Source organism: Saccopteryx bilineata, chromosome 1, assembly GCF_036850765.1.
Source record: "Saccopteryx bilineata isolate mSacBil1 chromosome 1, mSacBil1_pri_phased_curated, whole genome shotgun sequence".
Taxonomy (NCBI): domain Eukaryota; kingdom Metazoa; phylum Chordata; class Mammalia; order Chiroptera; family Emballonuridae; genus Saccopteryx; species Saccopteryx bilineata.
This window is the reverse complement of record NC_089490.1, coordinates 82,116,314-82,137,000: the sequence shown is the minus strand read 5'-3', so window position 1 is coordinate 82,137,000 and position 20,687 is coordinate 82,116,314. Positions and strand designations below refer to the sequence as shown.

At 50.3% G+C, this 20,687-nt stretch overlaps 1 protein-coding gene across 20 annotated transcripts in view; it reads left to right on the top strand.

The window, feature by feature from the left end:
* The first annotated feature begins 7,437 nt into the window (after window positions 1-7,437).
* The window catches only part of PPARA (peroxisome proliferator activated receptor alpha), a 69,805-nt gene continuing 56,555 nt past the window's right edge, over window positions 7,438-20,687 (top strand). For 5 of the 20 annotated variants that reach the window (XR_010728988.1, XM_066255419.1, XM_066255359.1 and 2 more), the window contains exons 1-2: window positions 7,617-7,834; window positions 8,982-9,063. The gene's annotated coding sequence lies outside the window, so the exon portion shown is untranslated. Of the gene's footprint in view, window positions 7,461-7,616; window positions 7,835-7,895; window positions 8,336-8,385; window positions 8,657-8,910; window positions 9,064-16,195; window positions 16,317-20,687 lie in introns of those variants that run through there. The other 15 variants (XM_066255366.1, XM_066255318.1, XM_066255308.1 and 12 more) reach the window with 10 other exon arrangements.

The following is a 20,687-nucleotide window of genomic DNA, read 5'->3' as shown; positions in this document are numbered from 1 at the left end:
GCCAGGAGGGAGCTCCAGGCACTGCACTCTCTGCCCAGCGAGAGGGGCAGGGATCTGCTGTCCTCTCCTTCAAGGGATCTACTTCAAAACCCCTGAGGAGTGACCACCTCCCTGTGCCAGGTGAGGTGAGGACACTAGGAACACAAGGGAAAGGCCAGGACTTCAAACTGCTTCACATCTGAAGATAAGATAGCACGTAGAGAGTAAATATCATCCATGAAGTAACGGACCAAGCTTCCATGTCCAGTAATGCAGGCTAGGTTATTGGGACTGACTCTCTCAAAACCAGTGAAATTTTAGATTAAAAAAAAAAATCATGTTAAAAGCCCCTAAGAGTGGTCAGGGCAGTGGAGAACCTACGGACCCAGTTCCTTTAGGGGGAGCAGGAACCTGGAGATGGTGTTGCAGCCATGTTTGCCCTGAAGGCCTTTGCCAGTCTGGAAAGGTTGGACCTTGACCTTGAAGGGGAGGAGCACATGAGGACGGAAGTCAAGGTATGAGGTGTCTAATGGAGGACTCCCTCTTAGTAGGCTGGAGACCCAAAAGGCCACACCAGGGACCGGGGAACAAGGGGTGCAGGGAAATGTCCTGGCAACCCGCCTTGCTGTCCTAGGAGTCAGCACTTGCTGGCTGGCTGGGTGGTGCCCCGGGAGTCACCCTTGGAAAGCACCAGCTCAGTCTTCGACAGCTACTTAGCCATCATTTGATTGGTTTCTTTCTTTGGTGGTGGTGGTGGTGGTGGTGGGGTGTTTAAAATTAACCTCAGCATTAACACTTACCTAGACATATTGATTAGCCTCATGCTTCCGCTGGGGGGAAATAAAGAGACAGGTTTACAGTTCCCCGTCTGTCTTTCCCACCAGCCATCCAAGAACCCCACCTTCCAGGGGGCAGTCCCGTGTCCTCCTGTCCCATGCCACCATCACCTTCTGGAGAGTGTTCCAGTGTGGGTCGCCTTCCTGTGGAATTCAGCTTTGGTCCCACCTGCAGCCAGCTCCCTCCCCTGCCCACTCCAGGCTCCCAGGCAGAGAAAGCTTCTTCCAAGGGCCCCGGCCATGAGGGTGCCCAGCAGCCTGTGAGCCAGGACCCTGAGCAGGTATGACTCCTGTGCTCCAGAAGTGGCCGCCCACACCTGGCTCCGTCGGTCGACAACGATCAAGATCAGCAATCGCTCGGGCAAGATTTTCTGTTTCACGCTGCAGGTCTCAACACAACCTGATTGTGGACTTGGAAGTAAACATCATCAGTGAATCTGGAGGAGGGAGCCGGGCGTGCAGAGCTTGGGAAACTGTTGAGATGCCTTCGCCACATGCTGCAGTGTTTCTCCACCAACGGCTCCTCTGGGCCAGCAGGTCCTGGACTTTGGCTTTGGAAACAAACATTTTAAACAGCTTTGGGGACTGACATGGGGACTACCAAATCAAAGCCCACCACTCCCTACCCACAGCACACTTCGTCTATGGCATTTTTATTAAGAAAAGGCACTTTCAACAACGAAAGATGTACAGGGAGAAAGGGGTTTTCTTATAAGCTTCCCAGAAAACTCCATAAAGTCCTCGCTTCTTTCTCCCATTTTGCTGCAAAACCAGGGACATTTGGTTAAATGTGACTTGTTCCTTTAGGGGACTGGAGACCATGGTCAAATTCCTCATTTTAGTGAAGCCAAGGCCTAGAAGTTCTGAGAGCACCTTGTCCATTCACACGCACACTGGTGGAGCCTCTGTGTGCCGGCTGTGTGCTGTGCACCTGGGCCCAGGACCAGTAGTTGGGTGAGGGTGCCCTCTTGTCAAAGAGCTCGCAGCTGGGCTGAGCCCTGCAGGCTGCTCAGGCTCGGGTGCCGGCTGCCTCAACTGGCTGGCGGTATGCTTCTGTAAAAGGCAGACACCAGGGTAGTTCTGGAGGTCACAAGAGGAAGCAACCAATACGCACCTGACCTACTGTCAGAGAGGTTTCAGGACTCAATCAATGTCAGCTGTTTTGAAAGGTAAGCCAGGTAGGGGAGTAGCCACTTATAAAGATAGTGCTGAACTAGACAAATACTGCAACGGAGGTGGTGGCAAGAGGCCGCCTTTTCGGTGGGATGGAGGCCAAGCAGGCTTCCTGGAGGAGGTGACCCTTGGCAGAGCCCTCAGGCAGGTGGTCACCATATCTCAAATATGACCCACTTGGCTTGACCTGCGGAGGCACAGTGGATAAAGCATCAACCTGGAACACTGAGGTAGTTAGTTTGAAACCCTGGGCTTGTCCAGTCAAGGCACATATGGGAGTTGATGCTTCCTCTTCCTCCCCCCTTCTCTCTCACTCTCTCTCTCTCTCCCCCCTCTCTAAAATGAATAAATAAATAAAATTTTGGCTCTGACTAGTTGGCTCAGCTGTAGAGTGTAGACCCAGTATATGGATGTCCTGGGTTTGATTTCCATTCAGGGCACACAGGAGAAGTGACTATCTGCTTCTCTCTCTCTCTCTCTCTCTCTCTCTCTTCCTTTCCTGCAGCCATGGCTCAAATGGTTCAAGCAAGTTGGCCCTGGGAGCTGAGGATGGCTCCATGGCCTTGCCTCAGGTGCTGGAATGGCTCGGTTGCCAAGCAATGGAGCAGCATCCCCAAATGGGCAGAGCATCATGCAGTAGGGGGCTTGCCAGTGGAACCCGGTGGGGCACATACATGAGTCTGTCCCTCTGCCTCCCTACCTCTTACTTAACAACAACAATAACAAAAAGAAATATGACCCCTGCCCACTCCAGGCTCCCAGGCAGAGAAAGCTTCTTCCAAGGGCCCACCCAGGCCATGAGGGTGCCCAGCAGCCTGCAAGCCAGGACCCTGAGCAGGCATGACTCCCATGTTCCAGAAGTGGCTGCCCACGTCAGGCCCTATCCCTGTACTTCTTCCACACTCCCCCCTTACTCTCCCCCAGGACTTATGTTGCCGCATTTTACAGATGAGGGAGTTCAGGCAGGAGGTCAAGTAATTTATTTGTCCAAGGTTACAGCATGACTTAAAGGTGGAGTAAGGTTTTGAACTCCCAGATTCTGTCACTCATTTCAGGAGGGAATTGAGAGCAGGTGCCCCAGGCAGAGGCTGTGATATGCATGTATATCTGCATTTATTATGCATTTGTGGGTGAACACATTGTGCCTTATCTGCACCCCACTGCAACCTCACTCACCCACAACAGAGCAGTTCACGGTTGGGAACCCCAGCCTGGGTCACATCACTGCAAACCCCACCTCCGTGCAGAGATGAATGTCCTGTATAGATCAAATTCACTATAAATCGGCCCTGGCCGGTTGGCTCAGCGGTAGAGCGTCGGCCTAGTGTGTGGAGGACCCGGGTTCGATTCCCGGCCAGGGCACACAGGAGAAGCGCCCATTTGCTTCTCCACCCCTCTGCCACGCTTTCCTCTCTGTCTCTCTCTTCCCCTCCCGCAGCCAAGGCTCCATTGGAGCAAAGATGGCCCGGGCGCTGGGGATGGCTCTGTGGCCTGTGCCTCAGGCACTAGAGTGGCTCTGGTCGCAACATGGCGACGCCCAGGATGGGCAGAGCATCGCCCCCTGGTGGGCAGAGCATCGCCCCATGGTGGGCGTGCCGGGTGGATCCCGGTCGGGTGCACGCGGGAGTCTGTCTGACTGTCTCTCCCTGTTTCCAGCTTCAGAAAAATGAAAAAGAAAAAAAAAATCACCATAAATCACTTTATAGGGACACTCTCACCTACCCGGTCACATGGGTCCTGATGCTCCAAGCCCATGCTCTGAACTAGACAAAAGGCATCGCTGGCCCAGCTCCTGTCTCTCTGCCCTTAAGACAACTGGTGATGGGACAGTGTGTGCTGACAAAGAGGGTCTGACTTCTGGGAGGGACAAAGTGGGGGGCAGTGTAGCTGCACGTGGGTGACCTTGGCTTCTCAAGCATGACAGGGACATGTTAGAAACAGAGGTCCATGTTGAGGTGGAGCCTATAGCAAAGCCAGGGCCAGGTTCATATTCAAAGGGATCAAGCATCTATGATGGCAGCAGTTGCTGAGCGTTCAGAAGGTTCCAGACACTGCAGACCTCCAGTGAGTGCATAGCTTTTCCCACAACAACAACCACTCTTGCTGCTGTTTCCCACAACCACCCGCACCCCCACCACTGTTTCAATAATAACAATGAGGGAACATGTATCATTTAGTATTTGCTACTATCTGATGGAGGCAAGCCATATTCCCCACCAAGCCACAAGAAACTGCATGGGTGGGGCTCTGCCTACCTCTGCCCATCTTGTACTATTTCCCCTCTCTCTCCCCTGGAGCATGGCCCCTCTCATCTTCCACAGGCATATGCTCTCTGCCCCCGAAAGGGGTAGGGACAGGACTCATCCTTAACACCACGCTCCTGGGTCTGCAGGTGACAGCTAGGCTTTTGGGCCTGGATAGCATGAGCCTCTGGACCAGATAGCAACCTCTGGGGTGCCCTGTGGCAGGCAAGGATGGCTTGTGGGATTGGACTCCAAGTACAGTTTCTGCTTTCTCTTAGAGACCTCAGCCAACAATATTACTTGGTTTCCTCGCCTGTAAAATGGGGATGAAGCCAGCTACCTTTGTGGGACTGTTGTGAGTTCCATGTAAAGTGACAAGACTTCTCTCCCTGGACCCGTGAGGTTTTGCTGTCATTACTAGGATGGCCATCACACATGTGCTTGTGGTTGGCCCCTGCCGGGGTTCAGCTGTTGACCAGGGAGCAGCTCTGGATTTGCCAACAGTAAACTCTCCCTTTTTCAGTCTGTGTCCCCTGCCCCTGTGGCCTTCCACCACCTGACCCGAGGGCACACGTCCAGGAGACCAGAGGTCATAGCCCTGGCTGATGATACCCTGGGGGCACACACTCCATGTCATCAGGAGGCTTTGCAGATAGATCAGCAAAGGGCAAAAAAGTGACCCTCGGAGGCCTTGGGTGGTTCCTGGAAAAAGGGCTTACCTAAGCTGCAGGGCAAACAGACAGGCTTCAGCCCTGACTCCCAGACCTGTGGGAGACACTTCTGCCTGTCAGGGATCAGGGTCAGCAGGCAGGTCACCTTCTCTCTGAACACAGATGGCTGGCACCACTGCTTATAGGTTTGGGGTCTAACTTGCTGCCTAGTCTCTAGTGGCAGACCCCTATCACTTCCGGTCGCCTACTCCAGCTACTCACTTCCCCTCCTCTGAGTGTCCCAGCTTCTTGATTCTCCTTGGGTTGGGGGTGGGTGGCACAGCACGAGAGAGAACCCAGGCTGCTCTAGTGGGACTGGGCAGGTCGATATATCCTGGGGTGGCTCAGCAGGGCAAGGGGCTCCACAGACTCGCCTCCTCTCCCATGCCTTGCAACTGGCCTTGCAGTCTGGTTGTGAGCTTCAGTCTCCCTATTGTAATGTGGGGCATAATATAATGATCTTTCCAAACATCTTCCAGATGAGAAACCATGAAATGGGACCTAAAGCAATATTAGCCCCAAATACATCAAAGCCATGGCCGAAGGTGCATGTGCCCCAAAGGCTCCCAGGGCTTAGCGAGGATCCAAACAGGAACTCAAGCGGTGTGCAGACGCCTCTTCAAGAGTACTTATTTGTCCCTGAAGTGACAGGGGACATTCTGCTCAGCCCTCGTACAGGAGGCCGTCTCTGTTTTGTTAAGTTGCCTACACTATATCAATGCTGAAGGAGGGGAAGGAGGGAGAAAGGGAGGAACTTGCAGGAGCTGGGAGCAGGGTAGAGGTGTCCTTTGTGCCAGTTTCTCCTCTGTGGGCTGTGTGACAAGGTCTTCATGGCAAACAGGAACCCAACAGTCCCCCAGGACAGCACAGATAGAGCCATTTCTGGCCAGCATTCTCCCATGAGGAAAATCTTGCCTTTCCATTTTCCAACTGGGGCGGGATTGGGGTTGGGGGCTGGCTGAGAGTATTTATTTAAAAGTGACGAATTCAATACATGCCCAAAAAACAAGTTTTCTCTCCCTAAAACCTTGGGAGCCCCTAGAACCCAAGAATATAATTTCTCTATGTCTGCTGGTATACCCACTACCCTGTTGGACCCTACACAGCTTGCTTTGTCCTTAAATCAATTTTCTCCAGGTCTTTCCAACCACTTGGTTGAACTGTGTTTATGATAATCATGGTACATCTGGGAAAAGACGCTGACACCCCTTGCATTTGGACTCTTGAGTCCCTGACAGACTGGGATCTGGAATATGTCAGGTGACGTCTTTGAGCCTGGATGTCCTGGTCAGCTTCCTTGGCTGCTATATTCATGACACCAGCACAATATGGCTCCGAGATGTATAAATAAATAATACTGTTGCCTGCCCAACCTGTGTGATATCTAGGATATAATGTACACGGATCACTTTGTAAACTCTGAAATAATATAAATATTAGCAAGTGCAATAAAAGTTGGGCTTGTCAATGTGGGCGTGGGTAGGTTATGTGGGTGTCTGCAGGGTGGGGCAAAGTTCACCACAGGAATGGGGCTAATCAACAGGGTAAGTTTCAGACACCTGCGAAAGGGCCAGGTGGGCCTGCTCTCCCAGGTCTCTGCATAATACAGGATTTGTTTGGAGGGGCGTTTCCTGCCCTGAGTAGGTCCTCCTGGGCGCTTGCCACTGCAAATAGAACAGTGGCGGTGGGGGGAAGGTGTGGGGAGGAGGGTTGGCATAGCACACATTTCATTCTTAAAGAAGGGGCGTCCTGATGCGCTGGCACCGGGGGCTTCTTGCCTTCCGCGCGGGGAACTCGGGCATCGCTGCGCGAAGCAAGCCGCTTTGCAGTTCCCTCCCCCTCTTCAGTGGCTGTCGGGCCGCGACCTCCCCCTGCTCTAGCAAGACCCAGCACCTTGGCGGGGCAAAGTCAGCTCGTCAACTGGATACACCAGAAGAGTGGGCACGGCTCTACTGCAGCCCCGGACGGGCAGGGACGGGTGGTCAGAGTTGGTAGCGCGTCCTCGCGCCCGTTCTGGTTGCCCTTCACCCATCTCGGCAACCAGCCCGCCGCCTCGCCACCTCCGCCACCTGTTGACGCGTCCTAGCTCGCACTCTCTTTCTCCTACTTTTGCATTCTGGGATCCCAGGACAAGATCCTTCCCCGCCAGCCCCGCACCCCGTGAACCCCTGAAACTCGAGGACACAGCATCTCGGCAGATCGAGACCAGTTCACACTACAGACGGGCATAGCTGGGCTCCCGGAGGGAGGTGGGGCCTCGCCAGCCTAGCCTGGGCGCGGGGCGGGAACCTCCACCCGTCCCGCAGCCTGGAGCCCACCCCTGCCTGGACTTCAGCCCCTCCGGGTGCGCGGGGCTGGACACGCGCGGATGCCCGTACGTCGTGTCCCATCGAGGCGCCGTGCTCGCCCGCGGGGTGACCTTGGCAGTCCCTCCACCTCCCCCGCCTCAGTTTCCCCACTAGTCCAGCCACCTAGGGGCAAGAAGAGGGAGTCGCTGCGAGCGACTCCGCCTCCACCTCGTAGGTAGCCAATCGGGCGCCGCCATCTGGGGGGTGTGTCCCTCCCCGGCCTCGGCTGGAGGGTCTGGGGGCGGGTCCGGAGGTCCGGGGCGGGGTCGGGGTCGAAGTGGGGGCCTCGGGGCGGGGCTTCCGGGACGGCCACCCGTGCAAGCCGCCCGCGCTGCCCCACGGGCTGGGAGACAGAGGGGCGGCGCGTGCCGCGGGGGCGCGGTTGGCACGGGGGAAGGAGGCGGTGCCCGGCATGGGCTGGGGACGCGGCGGTCCCATGGCGGGGGCAGCGGCCGGGGGCGGGGGCAGCCGCTAGCCCCGGGCCCGGTGCCTCCTCCCTCGGCGCGTTCGCCCGGCGGACCAGCAGGCGGCAGACCCAGCCCCAGGTGCTCGGGGGCGAACGGACGCGCGCGGAGTTCAGCGGGCCGGGCTGGGCCTTCCCTACCCCGGGACCCAGAGCGCCGGCGAACAGGGGAGGGGCCGGGGCCGGCGGCGCATGCGCGGGGCCCGGGGGCGCGGGCTGAGGGCGCTCGCCGCTAGTTCGTGCAGAGTAGCCCCGAGCCCAGGGGGCCGCCCCCTGCACCGCCTTCCCCCCCGGAGCTCCGGCGCCCGCTGCTGTCGCTGGGTTTGGGGGCTGCGTGGAGGTTGAGGCTGGGACCTCAAAGACACTGGTCCTCTGGTTGTTCCCCGGGAGGGAAGGCCCACGAGGCGGGGCATCCAGCGCGCCCTCCACTCGGCACCGTGGAGTTTAGGCGTCACCGACGAGAGGGGGCGTTTCCCGAGATCCCAGGGGGTCCCCGAGGCTAGCTCGCCCTAGATCCTGACAGTCCGACCCTCAGGGCCTCGCGCCGGGCGGCTACGGTCCGATGGGAGAAGCTCACTAGCGGGTTAGTTAACAGCCATGGGGCACCTTTGAGGAACTGCCCCACTTTGCGCCCGAGCGCAGGCGGGCCACCAGGACGGGCCGGGCAAACCCAGGGCAGGCTCCGTCGCGTGACGCCTTCTCCTGCTTCGGGCTCCGCGTGGGTCCGCGCCCGGGTCTCTCCGGGTCCTGGCTGCGGCCACAGGGGCGCAGGGTGGTGCTGGCGAAAGTCCGGAGGGTCGGTTTTGTCCCACTCTCATCCTAAATTAGGAGGGGACAACTGTACACCCGAGCTTTCCTCGCCTGTTTGAGTTTAAAGGAGGGACGGCGTGCCCCAAATGTCAAGGTTCTTTCTAAGAAAAGTTCATGGTGATATAATGTTTTGGGTTTCGTGGGGCGCTGCGGGGACCCCGGGGCTGCGCGCCAACCCAAACTCCAGCCACCCCTCCCCAAAGCAGAGGGCCCTCTCCGATCTCAGGGCTGCTTGGGAAGGGATGGCGGGGGAATGGTCACAGAGAGAGGCACAGGGTTTCCTGAGAGCGACCCTGCCATACCATTGCCTTTGAAGAAGCGGGGTCACAGTGACTTTCCTCTTCCAAGGTGGTGGAGCGTTGGGGAGAATCCAGAGGACATATCGTAATCATTTCCTCCTTTACCTTCTTACTGCCAAGGCCGCAGTTAAAGGCCCTGCTTCTTCTGTGAAGTAACAGTTTGTGGCAAGACAAGCTCAGTACCAAGACGCTGTCATTACAGGTAAATAGAAGGCTTGATTTACTAATGCTTCCTGAACCCAAATGTTTTAAGTGTTTATTTCTGTTGTCCTACAGACTAGCTATTTGGGGGTTAATTATTACTTTGTGATGCAAGGTTGGATATATTTTTAGGGCTTTGAAAGTGAGATAAATGTGGGTAGATTCCCTTTTAAGTTCTGAAAACTGTCTTCTGTCAGTTTCAGTAGGGACTTCATTTCTGTTCTGCAGGCCGGTTTTGTGTAATTCAAAACTGGATAGTGTTACTGTGAGAAATGTGATTACTTAACAGACATGAAGTCACAGTCGCTGACAAGTAAAGAGCTGTTTTAATTGCAATTTGAATATCAAGCAGATGGCTTGCTGAGATAGTAGGTTGGGTTGAGACCTGCCCTCCAGTAGGGCAGGGGTGGCTGGAGAAGTGGGATGCGGCTGGTGGCATGGTCACTGTCCATGAGGGGCTAAATGGTGAGCCTTGCAAAATTTTCACAACTCTGAATCAAGAGCAAATTAATTGACAGTAGAAAAACAAGTGTTTCTCTTTTCTGTTCTCTTAGATGTATATTAAGTTATTCCATTATCATAGACAGTTCTTTTTCCTGCCGTTGGTCAAACTTGTAAACAGATTTGTAAACATTGTGTGTGTGCATGAGAGAGGACAGAAAAAAAAAGTGTTTCTTTTATATAAACTTTTGTGATCTGCATTAACTATTAGATTATGAAAAATACTTCCATGTGAATAAATTTTTTGTTTCACCATTTAAAGTGTCTATATAATATTCCATTATGAGCCCTGGCAGGGTGACTCAGTGGGGAGAGCATCGTCATTATTGAGTAGCTGCTTTTGAGCAAGGCAACCAGGGATCTGGTCATGAAGCCAGTTTTTATACCGAAATGTAAAAGAATAAAGTTAGGCCTGGCCTGTGGTGGTGCAGTGGGTAGAGCGTCGACCTGGAATGCTGAGGTTGCCGGTTCGAAACTCTGGGCTTGCCGGGTCAAGGCACATATGACAAGCAAGCAATGCACAACTAAAGCGAAGCAACTCTGAGCTGATACTTCTCGCTCCCCCCAGCTCTCATAAAACCAATAAAAAAAATCCTAAAAAGAAAATAAAGTATTTTAAAAATAAAGTTAAAGAAGATTGTCTTCATCATCTTAAAAGGTGACACTGGGGTGCGGAAGGGAAACTATTTTTGCCATAATATCTTGCTATTCAGTGTTCTTTTTCTGGAATGCTGTCTATGAGCCTTGGTGTGTTTTTATAATAAATATTCTTTGAGTAATCCTAAATTTTTAAAATTAAAATGTTTCTTTGCTTAGTGTAAACAGATTTTAAGCACTCCAGTTTCTCTTCCATCTTTTTCCTCTCTCACAGCATCTGCGTGTGAGGATCTGGTCTTAATGGCGCATGGGTTGGCAGGGGATTGGAGATCTTAACCTCCAAGTGGTTGTTGCTGGAGCGTTTGTGCTCACAGGTTGCATCGCGGTTGGAGGATGTGGCTCGTATAGTTTCTGCTTTTTTTGGAAGTTGAGGGCCTCTTTTTATTTTTGTTTTTCAGTGGCATGGTACAGGGTCAGTGTTAAATGTTTCATAGGCATTTCAGAAAAAGGCATAGTTTATGTCTGGAGGGTAGGTGTTTGCTGTGTCGGTTGTTTCTACCTTCTTAATTACATATTGCAAGCTAGCTGCCCTCTAAGGCCATGTGGTCAGGGAAGATTAGGCCAAGAATTTTAATTTCCAACTTGGTGTGAGATAGTTGTAAGGTAAGTACCACATAGGAGGAGCCCTGGATGTCCCAGCGGACTGTATCTGAAATACTCATTTCTTCTTCCCAGTGTTCTTGTAGCTTGCAGGCAGTGACATTCTTAGGGAAGGGAACACCTGCATTGTGAATTTTCCGGCCTGCTCTGTGGGTCACAGACACGAGGTAGTTCAATTTGCTTGTGAACTGGAAGTGTGGTTGTTTTTTTGCTTCAAGAGTATTTAATGGCTTAGCATTGTGTGGTAATGATTGTGTGATGGTTGGAGGAGGTTAGATACTTCAAAAAGTGAAGGATTGCCTAACCAGTCAGTGGCACAGTGGCTAGAGCATCAAATTGGGACGCAGAGGACCCAGGTTCGAAACTCTGAGGTCTTAGGCTTCAGCATGGGCTCACCAACTTGAATGCAGTGTTGCTGGCTTGAGCGTGGGATTATAGACATGACCCCATGGTTGCTAGCTTGAGCCCAAAGGTCACTGGCTTGAAGCCCAAAGTCGCTTGTTTAAGCAAGGGGTCACTGGCTCTGCTGGAGCCCCTGGGGTCAAGGCACATATGAGAAAGCAATCAATGAACAACTAAGGTGCTGCAATGAAGAATTGATGCTTCTCATCTCTCTCCTTCCTGTCTGTCTGTCCCTATCTGTCCCTTTCTCTCTTTCTCTCTGTTTCTCTTGCTTAAAAAAAGAAAGAAAGAAAAGAAACAACAAAGAAAGTGAAGGATTTATGCTGTCCTCAGTCAGGTCTGGCGTAGCTATTCTGGTGGTTGAGCTGCCTGTGTTTTGAAGTCAGCATATAGTACAAGAAAAAGGGTTTGAAAATTTTGGTTCACACCAGGGAAGCAGTTGATAAGTGGTGGAGACACATCAGGCCATTCCCTGGAGACCAGGATTCCCGTCACTAAGGTGCTGCCTGCTAGACCTGTGGGTCCTTGGCCACCTCTCCAGCCAGACTGCTGTTTTCATATTAAAAAAAAAAAAAAAAAAAAAGGATTTCCCCTCCATTCCCCCTCTCAGAGGGGTTGGGAGGCTCAAAAGTCGTATCTTACATGAAGAGTTTTGTAAAACATGAAAACCTGTGGGCAGCCCAGGAGGTGTCCCAGAGGAGGAAGCCATGGACTGCCTGCCTGCGCCCCTTACCTGGCCACATCTGACACCTGCGTTAGTTTTGCTCTGACCATTTTATGATTTTTCCAAGGCTTTCAGGAAGAGACACACTTTCTCCCAGATATGCTGGTGGTTTGTTTTTTTTTTTCCCATTTTTGAATAGGTAGATGAGAATTCTATACCAGTCAGAACCAAACCATCCTGAGTGGTTTGTGTTTTCTCTGAATGTGCACGTGCCCTCGGGATTTGGTCCTTACTGCAGTATCTCTGGTGTACCAGTTCATGGAACGGGCTCTTTCTCGTTCTGGGAGGGCCTGCAGAAACATGCTTGATGAAGACCTCCCTGGGCACAGGCACCTCTTCCTTCAGCCGGGCCTAGGTGCTGCCCTGTGTCACGGTCCCCAGTTAGAAGGCTAACTTTCCCCACCAAGTTGAACTCCCTGAGAGCAGTCTTGCTTATTTCTGCCCACCTGGTCCTATATTTTCAGTAGGTTCTTCTAAAATGTAAATATTCGTGGAACAGATAATCGAGGAAGAGTTTAATCCAACAACTATTTATTGACGGGCCTCTGTTTTCTACAGTCTTCAAACGAGGGTGGCAGCTGGCTGGGCGTGTGTGCGGGGATACCTAGAAGTACAGACAGTGGGCCTGCCCACGGCAAGAGGATGTCCCCTTAGCATTGTTTTGTTTCCATCACCCCTCAGAGAGCGAGAGTGCACTTAGAGACCATAAGTAAAACTTTTGAAAAAGCATCCCTTTGAACAGTGAGAGTTAGAAGGCAGATGCAGAATGACATCTATCTCCAAGGGTGCGACGCTTCCTCTGAATGGTTTGAAATTATGATATAGTTACGTAAAACAGCATATCCTCATTCCTTTTTTTTTTTTTTTTTTTTAAAGTGAGTGAGGCCCCAAGGTTTCTTGCAGCCATGTGTAACTGAATAAGTCTGTGGTTATGTGATAACCACATCAAGGTGACAAGTTGCCAAGCTACAGTGACAGAGACCCAGTTATTTAGAGATTGACATGGATAGAGCCCCTTCGGACATATTCTAAGAAGTTAGTTGTCAGCCTCACACGAGTGCTTAAGTGCATGTTTACAACGAAGCCATGTGGCTTGTCAAATGCAGGAATTCAGGGTCAAGTGACAGTCAAATTTTGATTATCTTAAAGTAAGTTTCTATTATCCGTATATTAAATGGGATTTTAAAAAATCATTGATTTTAGAGAGAGAGGAGAAACATAGATTTTGTTTCTTTGTTTTGTTCCACTTATTTATGCATTCATCCATTGATTCTTATATGTACCTGGATTGAACCTGCAACGTTGGCATATTGCTCTAACCCACTGAGCTACCTGGCCAGGGCCAGATGGGGATTTTATTTTTTAATCAAAAGAAGTTTTAGAAGCATTTTCAGTCAGCTGTCTTTTTGGACAAATTGATACCTATTGGGCTGCCAGCTCGAGGACTGTATTGTTCTCCGTCTTGGATTATGAGTAAATTTGATAAATTCTAGACTGCAGTCTCATTTTAGCTCCTTTGAATGCGACAGCCCATTTGAGATATTGGGTCAGTGTCTCAATTCCCTGTCCACTCCTATTTCTGGTCTTTGTCTGTTAATTGGGGATGGAATTCATGAAAGTGAAAATGTTCAGAGAAATCTGAAATTTGTCTTAAAAAGAACCATGTTGTGGTGTGCTGAGGTGATTACCCTAGAAATGCCCTGCGGTGTGTGATGTGTTCACTACAGCGTTGTGGCGGGGGGGGGGGGTGGTGGGGGGAGTTTGCTGGAGATGATGACTGCCTTTTCTTTCCACTCTGGAAATGTGACAGTCCGTCACCAGCTCTCACCCCTCGTGGTCCAGCCCCAGCAGGCCGGGGTGCAGAGACGCGCAGAGAACTACCTTTGTTCTTTCCTTGCCTTGGAAAAACTGCCTGTGGAGAGCGTTTTCCAGAAAGGAAGACTTGACGCTGCTGGGGCTCTCAAACCATAAAAAAACGGACCTAATCCTTGGTTTTCAGCAATGACTCCTGAAAGAGACAAGATATTTTTGACAAGTTCAACTGTGCAGAGATCTTAACAGTGTGCCTTCGTGGGGTGAAACGAGGCAGAGTCTGGGAAGGTAGGAAGCGAGGAGAAGACAGAGCACTCGCTTCCTCGGGGGTTTAAATGCATCTGAAGCTGCTGTTCCTTGAGAGCCACTACCCAGGCTCACGCATACACTCACAGACACACGGTCAACGAACTCCTGTGACAAGTGATGCCAAGAGAGTGTGGGGGCAGAAATGTTGGTGCCTAGAGTGTTTGTCTGGTTCAGAGAAAGAAGGTTCTAGGACTGGGAGCAGGTAGGGCAAAGGTGCTTGCACTGGCCAGTGTGGGGGCAGGAGTGTGAGAGGGGTGAGAGTCCGGTGGTGGGTGAAGTGCTGACCACCAGCTGCACCACTGAGCAGCCTGAATACCAGAGATTTGCTGTCAGCCAAGAGACAGGAGGTGTGGATCCAGCCTGGGTGTGTTGAGCCAGGTGACAGTGGTGGTGACCTGAGTAAAGGCTCAGTGGGAAGCAGTATAATTCTCTCAAAGTCCTGGGCCCTGTGTGTGAATACACAGTGAGAAGAGATAAGTATGGTCTTTTTTTTTCTTCAGTTTGGAAACTGAAAGTTATTGACTTTTTTTTTCTCTGCTTCAATCTCTGTACCTAGATGACTCTCACAACGTTAGCTTTCAGTGTCTGGGGCAGAAGTCTAAGTGAAGGTGAATATTTAACCACATTCAAGGACAGCCGATAATCTTTAATATGGGCAGAGGCAGAAGACTTAAGAGAATGAAGACTAGAAGGGAAAAGAAGCAGATAACACCCATGGCTGACTTGTGTGGACAGATGCAAAGGGTACAGTACCTGAGAGATACACTCAGTTACTCTGTTTAGAATGAACAGATTCACACGTGGGCTTGCTGAGTACAATGAGCCATTTTCTAGAAGGTATTTTGGAAAGATACGTGCCCAGTTAGGATGCCAGATCTGGTACTGTCAGAGAATGAAACCTCTGAGAGACAGGGGAGTGCAATGAAACTTAGAACTTGGGAGAGGGATTAGTTTTAAGAGATGAAAAGATGAGGTTCCAGCCTAAGGTATTAACACATCCACTTGCCTGTTATTAGAAGACAGCTGCCGTCATCATCATCATAGTCGTCCTTGGTCCTTGTGTTTATACTTGGGAAGCTACATTGCCAGGGGACGGGGAGGCGGGCACTCACTTTCTGGTGGTGTGTAGCTTCCTCCAAGCCTCCTGGCTGTCTCCTCCCTGGGCCAACATTAACTCACCACGGTTGCTGGATCTAGCCAGCCTTGGTCCCTGTTATGATCTCAGGCCCTACATTCCTCATGTCACACACCCTCTGACCCTCTTGGAGACTTATACTCAACATGTCCAGTTCTGAGCTGCCCACTGTTCCCCATTCCTGGCCCTGGTCTTCCTCTCTGTCCTGGGAGAGGCTTCCCACTGGGGCAGTAGAGGCTGGACAAGTACAGACGGACTGCTCGTCTGGCCTGTGCCTCAGTATCCTCATCTATAAGTGGGGTGACTACTTGAACGTTCTCCATGGGTGCTTGTACCTGGCACATACTAAGAACCTTATAGATGTTTTTTTCATTGTTAATTCTTGGCCTTAACATATCCTCCCTCATTTCCTGGCATCCTTGTGGTATGGGGAGGCACTGATCTTGCTATACTGGCTGCTCCCAGTTTCATGCTTTCAGGACACTCTGGAACCCTGACCCCCAGTTTCCTCTTCACCCCCATAATCATTACTCTTGTGATCTCAGCCTAAAATTACTTTCTTAGGAAAACCTCCCTGACCTGCGTGCCCAGGCCGGATCTCCAAGGCAGACACTGAACCCTCGGTGCTTTCTATCTAAAACTCAGGATCATTGTGTTCATTTGTGTGAGGCTGGACTCAAGTCCCTCTCCCTGTGAGTCACAGACGCCTAGACAGTGGAGGCCAGAAGCTATTGCTGCCCGGCTCACCCTTGTCTCTGAGCAGGCCACCAGCAGGTGCTCCAGGACCAGCTTTGTGAGCCTGCAGCTCCCGCTGGCTTAAACAAAGGCCACCTCCTTAGCGAAGCCTTCCTTGATCCTGCCCCAAATTGGATACAGGACTTTTGTCCCTCACATACCATTCTGGCAGTTTGAATCTCTCTGATTATCCTGCTTGTACTGTGGCCATTGTCCACTGAATACTTTACTTACTTATGAGCTCATTCACTTATTCAGCAGATCCTGACTGAGCACCAACATGTGAGTGCCAGGCGATCATCTGCCGGTACAGAGCACTGGAGACTGTGAAGTGTGTGGCTTCTGGACTGAGAGGACAGGCAGCACTGTTGCGTGACAGGTGGGAGCCAGCACAGCGGGCCGGTGGGTACTTCCTGCAGCACCATGTTTTCATGGTGATCTGAACATCCGGCTCAATTATTTGTCTTTAAATTCAGAATTTTCTTTCAGTAAAGGAACCGAGCTGGGAGAGAGGAAAGAGTGAACAAAAATTATAAAAGAAATTTCAGAACTCAGTTTAGTTCTGATGATTATCTTAAGGGCATTAAGTGCTCAAGTGAAATCCTTTTGACCCACTTAGGTCAGCAGAATCAAATCTCAGGGGTATGTTAATGTTAATCATACATGTAATGGTCTGTACTCGAGAAGCACTGTCGTCACATAGCTGCCTTCTCACTCTTGGTCACGATAGTTCCAGCGTTCATAGCAGGTGGACCCTTGGAGCCTGAATCTGCCTTAATCATATAAGTATGATGATTGCTCTCTGAAAGGCAGGCTTTAAGGGACAAGAGCTGGCTGGTTTGTACCCTTAGTTTGACACCGTTTGGTTTGACAAGTGAAGGAGGGAAATTGTTCCCTAGACAAGTGCAAGCTCCTTTCCTGGGCTAATAGACAATGAGTGATGTCAAGGCCTTTGGGGGCAGGCAGGCTTCTTGCTTTGTGGCTGGGGTGACAGGGAGGGAGGCAGTGTTATCATGTCGGGCATCATGGGCCCTGGTACGTCAGGTGGGTGCAGGGCTGGCTGCTTGATGTGCCTGAGGAATCCTGCTCTCCTTTGTGGGCAGGGCCACCTTTGAACACCAGACTCACTCCCTTCCATTGGTCTCCCTGAAAACCAGGAAAGGGAACTGGATTTGAGGGTTTTTTCCCTTCAGTCATATTTATTAACTGTATTTTTATAAAAACAGTAAAATTCATCCTCTTAAGAGGTTGTCCACTGGAAGTACCCAAGTTTCTTTGCTCGTGGTGTCCTAGTTGTCAAAACCAGCAACCTGGACTAAGTGCTTGTCACTCTCTGAATCTCTGACCTCCACCTGCCTCATTGCAGCCAAAGAAAGTTCTCTGCTTCTAAGGGCTCAGGTGATTCTGTTGGGCCCATCTAGATAATCCAGGATAATCTCCCCTTTTAGGGTCTGTATCTGTATCGGTCTGCTGGGGTGGCCATAACAATGCGCCACAGTCTGGTTTTAACAATAGAAATTTATTCTCTCACAGTTCTGGGGGCCTGAAGTCTGAAGTCAAGGTGTTGGCAGGGCCATACTTCCTCTGAGACTCTGGGTAGGATCTTTCCCTTTTTTTTTGGTATTTTTCTGAAGTGATAAGTGAGGAGGCAGGGACAGACTCCTACATGTGCCCGACCAGGATCCACCCGGCAAGCCCACTGGGGGCAATGCTCTACCCATCTGGGGTGTTGCTCCATTGCAACCGAAGCCATTCTAGCGCCTGAGGCAGAGGCCATAGAGCCATCCTCAGCACCCGGGCCAACTTTGCTCCAATGGAGCCTTGACTGCGGGAGGGGAAGAGAGGGGCAGGGGAAGGGTGGAGAAGCAGATGGGTTCTTCTCCTGTGTGCCCTGACTGGGAATCGAACGCAGGACATCTACATGCCAGGCCGATGCTCTACCACTGAGCCAATCGGCCAGGGCTTTATCCTTCCTTCTTGCCTCCTCTTAACTTCTGGTGGTGGCTGTCAACCCTTGGAACTCTTTGTTTTGTAGAAGCTTTGCTCCAGTCTCTGCTTATGTCATCACACAGAGTTCTCTGTGTGTGTGTCCACATTTCCCCTTTTTATATGGATACCAGTGAGATGGGATTAAGGGCCCACTCCAGTATGGCCTAATTTAACTAATTATACCTGCAAAGATCCTATTTTAATAAGGTCCCATTCCAAAGTACTGGAGGATAGGACATGGACATATCTTTCTGAAAGGATACATATCAACCCATAATACCCTTTTTTTATTTTAAAGCTTTTAAAAAAAGTTTATTTTAATAAGAGAGTCATTTATTTGTTATTCTACTTATTCATGCGTTCATTGGTTGATTCTTGTATACCCTCACTAGGGATCGAACCCACAACCTTGCTATATCGGGCCGATGCTCTAACCAAGTGAGCCATCTGGCCAGGGTTGTCAGGACCCTTAATCACATCTGCAGAGCCCCTTTGCCATGCAAGGTCACATATCCACGGACTCCCAGAGTGCAGCATGGATATCTTTGAGGGCCATTATTAGGCACCACACCCTAGTTCTGCCCACATGGAACTTACATTCGACTGGCAACTAACAACTGCTCAGGAAGGTGTGGAGCTTTGAGACCACAGTACGTCCTGATCATGCTCAAATGTGGGTGACCTGTTAAGGCAGATTCATAACGTCGGAGATCAAAATTGTGACCGGAGTTGCCCAGTGCGTTAGGCAGCAAAGGTAGGGCCGGTGATCCTGGCCTTGCACAAGTGGTGACATTTTAGAGGAGTGATGTGTACGAGACAGCACGAGTGCAGAACCTGGCAGCTTCTTCCTTCCTTCCGTTCGACTGGAGCCAAGGGGAAAACTCTAGCAGCTGAGGGTGCTGGAAGGTAAGGAGGTCGCGGGGCCTGTAGGACTGCCCTAGCTCCCTGCCCCTGTTTATAAGAAAAAAGGATATCATTTGTGTTCTCATTCCTCATGTGGGGAGGCCCTCTCTGACCTTCTTGTAATGGCAGCCTCTCCCTGTCCTGTCTCCCTCTGATTTGTGTGGCTTTCATTGTTGGTTCTCTTCTGTCTCCCTGCTGAGCACAGCAGCTCCACGGGGCAGGGCTATCTCTCTGTTTCCTTCATTCCTGGACCCAGAGTAGCTCCAACCTGGCCTGGCATAGGAGGTTTCTAAAACGTCTGTCGCAGCGACAGAGCCTTCCTGGCTATTTCATAAGCTATGTCCTTGTGCTTCTTGAAAATAGGACTGATTTTCTGGCCTAAAATGTTATTAGCAAGTTATTATTTGAGTAATATTGCCTGAATATGAGGAAACCCTTAAGGATAACAATGGAAATCTTAAAGAAATGCAGTAGGTTTCCTATATTCTGGTCTGTGGATTTTATTGAAGAGTACAGAAGTGTTTCTTTTTAGTCAATTTTTTATTTATTGTTTATAAATAAACAATAGTAGTGAGAGGAAGGGGTGGGGAAGAGAGAAAGAAACGAACATCAGTTTGCTTCTCCACTTATTCATCCATTTGTTGGTTGATTCTTGTATGTGCCCTGACTGGGGATCACCTTTTTTTTTTTTTTTGGTAGGAAGTAAAAAATAGAAAAATGACCTTTATAACCTGCAGCGTTGACAAATATTCATGAGTGTTAGTAGTTTAAACACATTAAGATGGGGAGCCCCATTTCTAATAGTGGCTTAGTAATTTGGAAGTAAGCTTGAAAAGGTGGAGAAAAATCTTCAAATGTGCTGAGGCATTAGCTCATAAGATGGTGAACAGACAGCAGGCTGAGGTCTGAAGATGATGGAAACGTGACATTTGGGCTTATTTTGATGAAGCAGTTAAGAACCTGAGTAGCATTTCTATGGGGCCAGGAGTCAAAATTTAGGATATAAGAGCTTTAAGAAGGGAAGACCCTAGTAAACATCTCAAGCTTTGGCTTGGAACCTCAAAAAGCTGTCCCCCGTGACCTAGGAATTGATCAGCTGCTCAAAGACTAAAGGCCAGACATCTTAGCCCTTGTGATTAGGTTCAGGTAACTCCAGATTGCTGGGGCCTTCGATGCCAGGCAGAAGTGAATGCATCTCTGGAGGAAGAACAGCATCATCATCCTTGACCTCTATTTCTAAGAAAAAGATTTTAAATACAGGCAGTCCTCACTTTGCTCAGTTCTATGATGTACAAATTTTAATTACTGCGGATAGTTTAATTTAACAGCACCAGCCCCCCCACCCACATGGCTTACATTTCAGTTACTGTGAATGGTTGTGTAATACAGTCTGAGCTACCCCTTCTCCAGTCCACAAATCATTGCATAGATGTAACAGATGTGCGTAAGGCCCAGTGGCCAATCCTGTCACTCCTTTCAGCATTGGTCTGTGATTGGTCCTTGTGCATCTGTCATTCAGTTCACTTGCAGACCACAAAGTTCGTAACTGTGTTTGCCTCCTTTGTCTCCCAGAAATGGATAAGCCAAAGAGGGATTGGCTGGCAGAGATAAAAATGGAGGAAATGGATGAAAAGTGATTAACTCTGGAAGTAAAATTTGAATCAAGCATAAATGGATTTAGAAAAAAAATAGCTTCCCATGGGAATGTGACCATTGCTGCATTTTGGGAAACACTGGACCAGTAGCAGAGGAACTTAGTTAAAAGTGACTTGTAACGTAAAACGAGGAATGTGGTTGTGGTGAAAAAGATGGTGTCCTAGAGAAAGTGATCCCAACAACAACAACAAAAAACAACAAC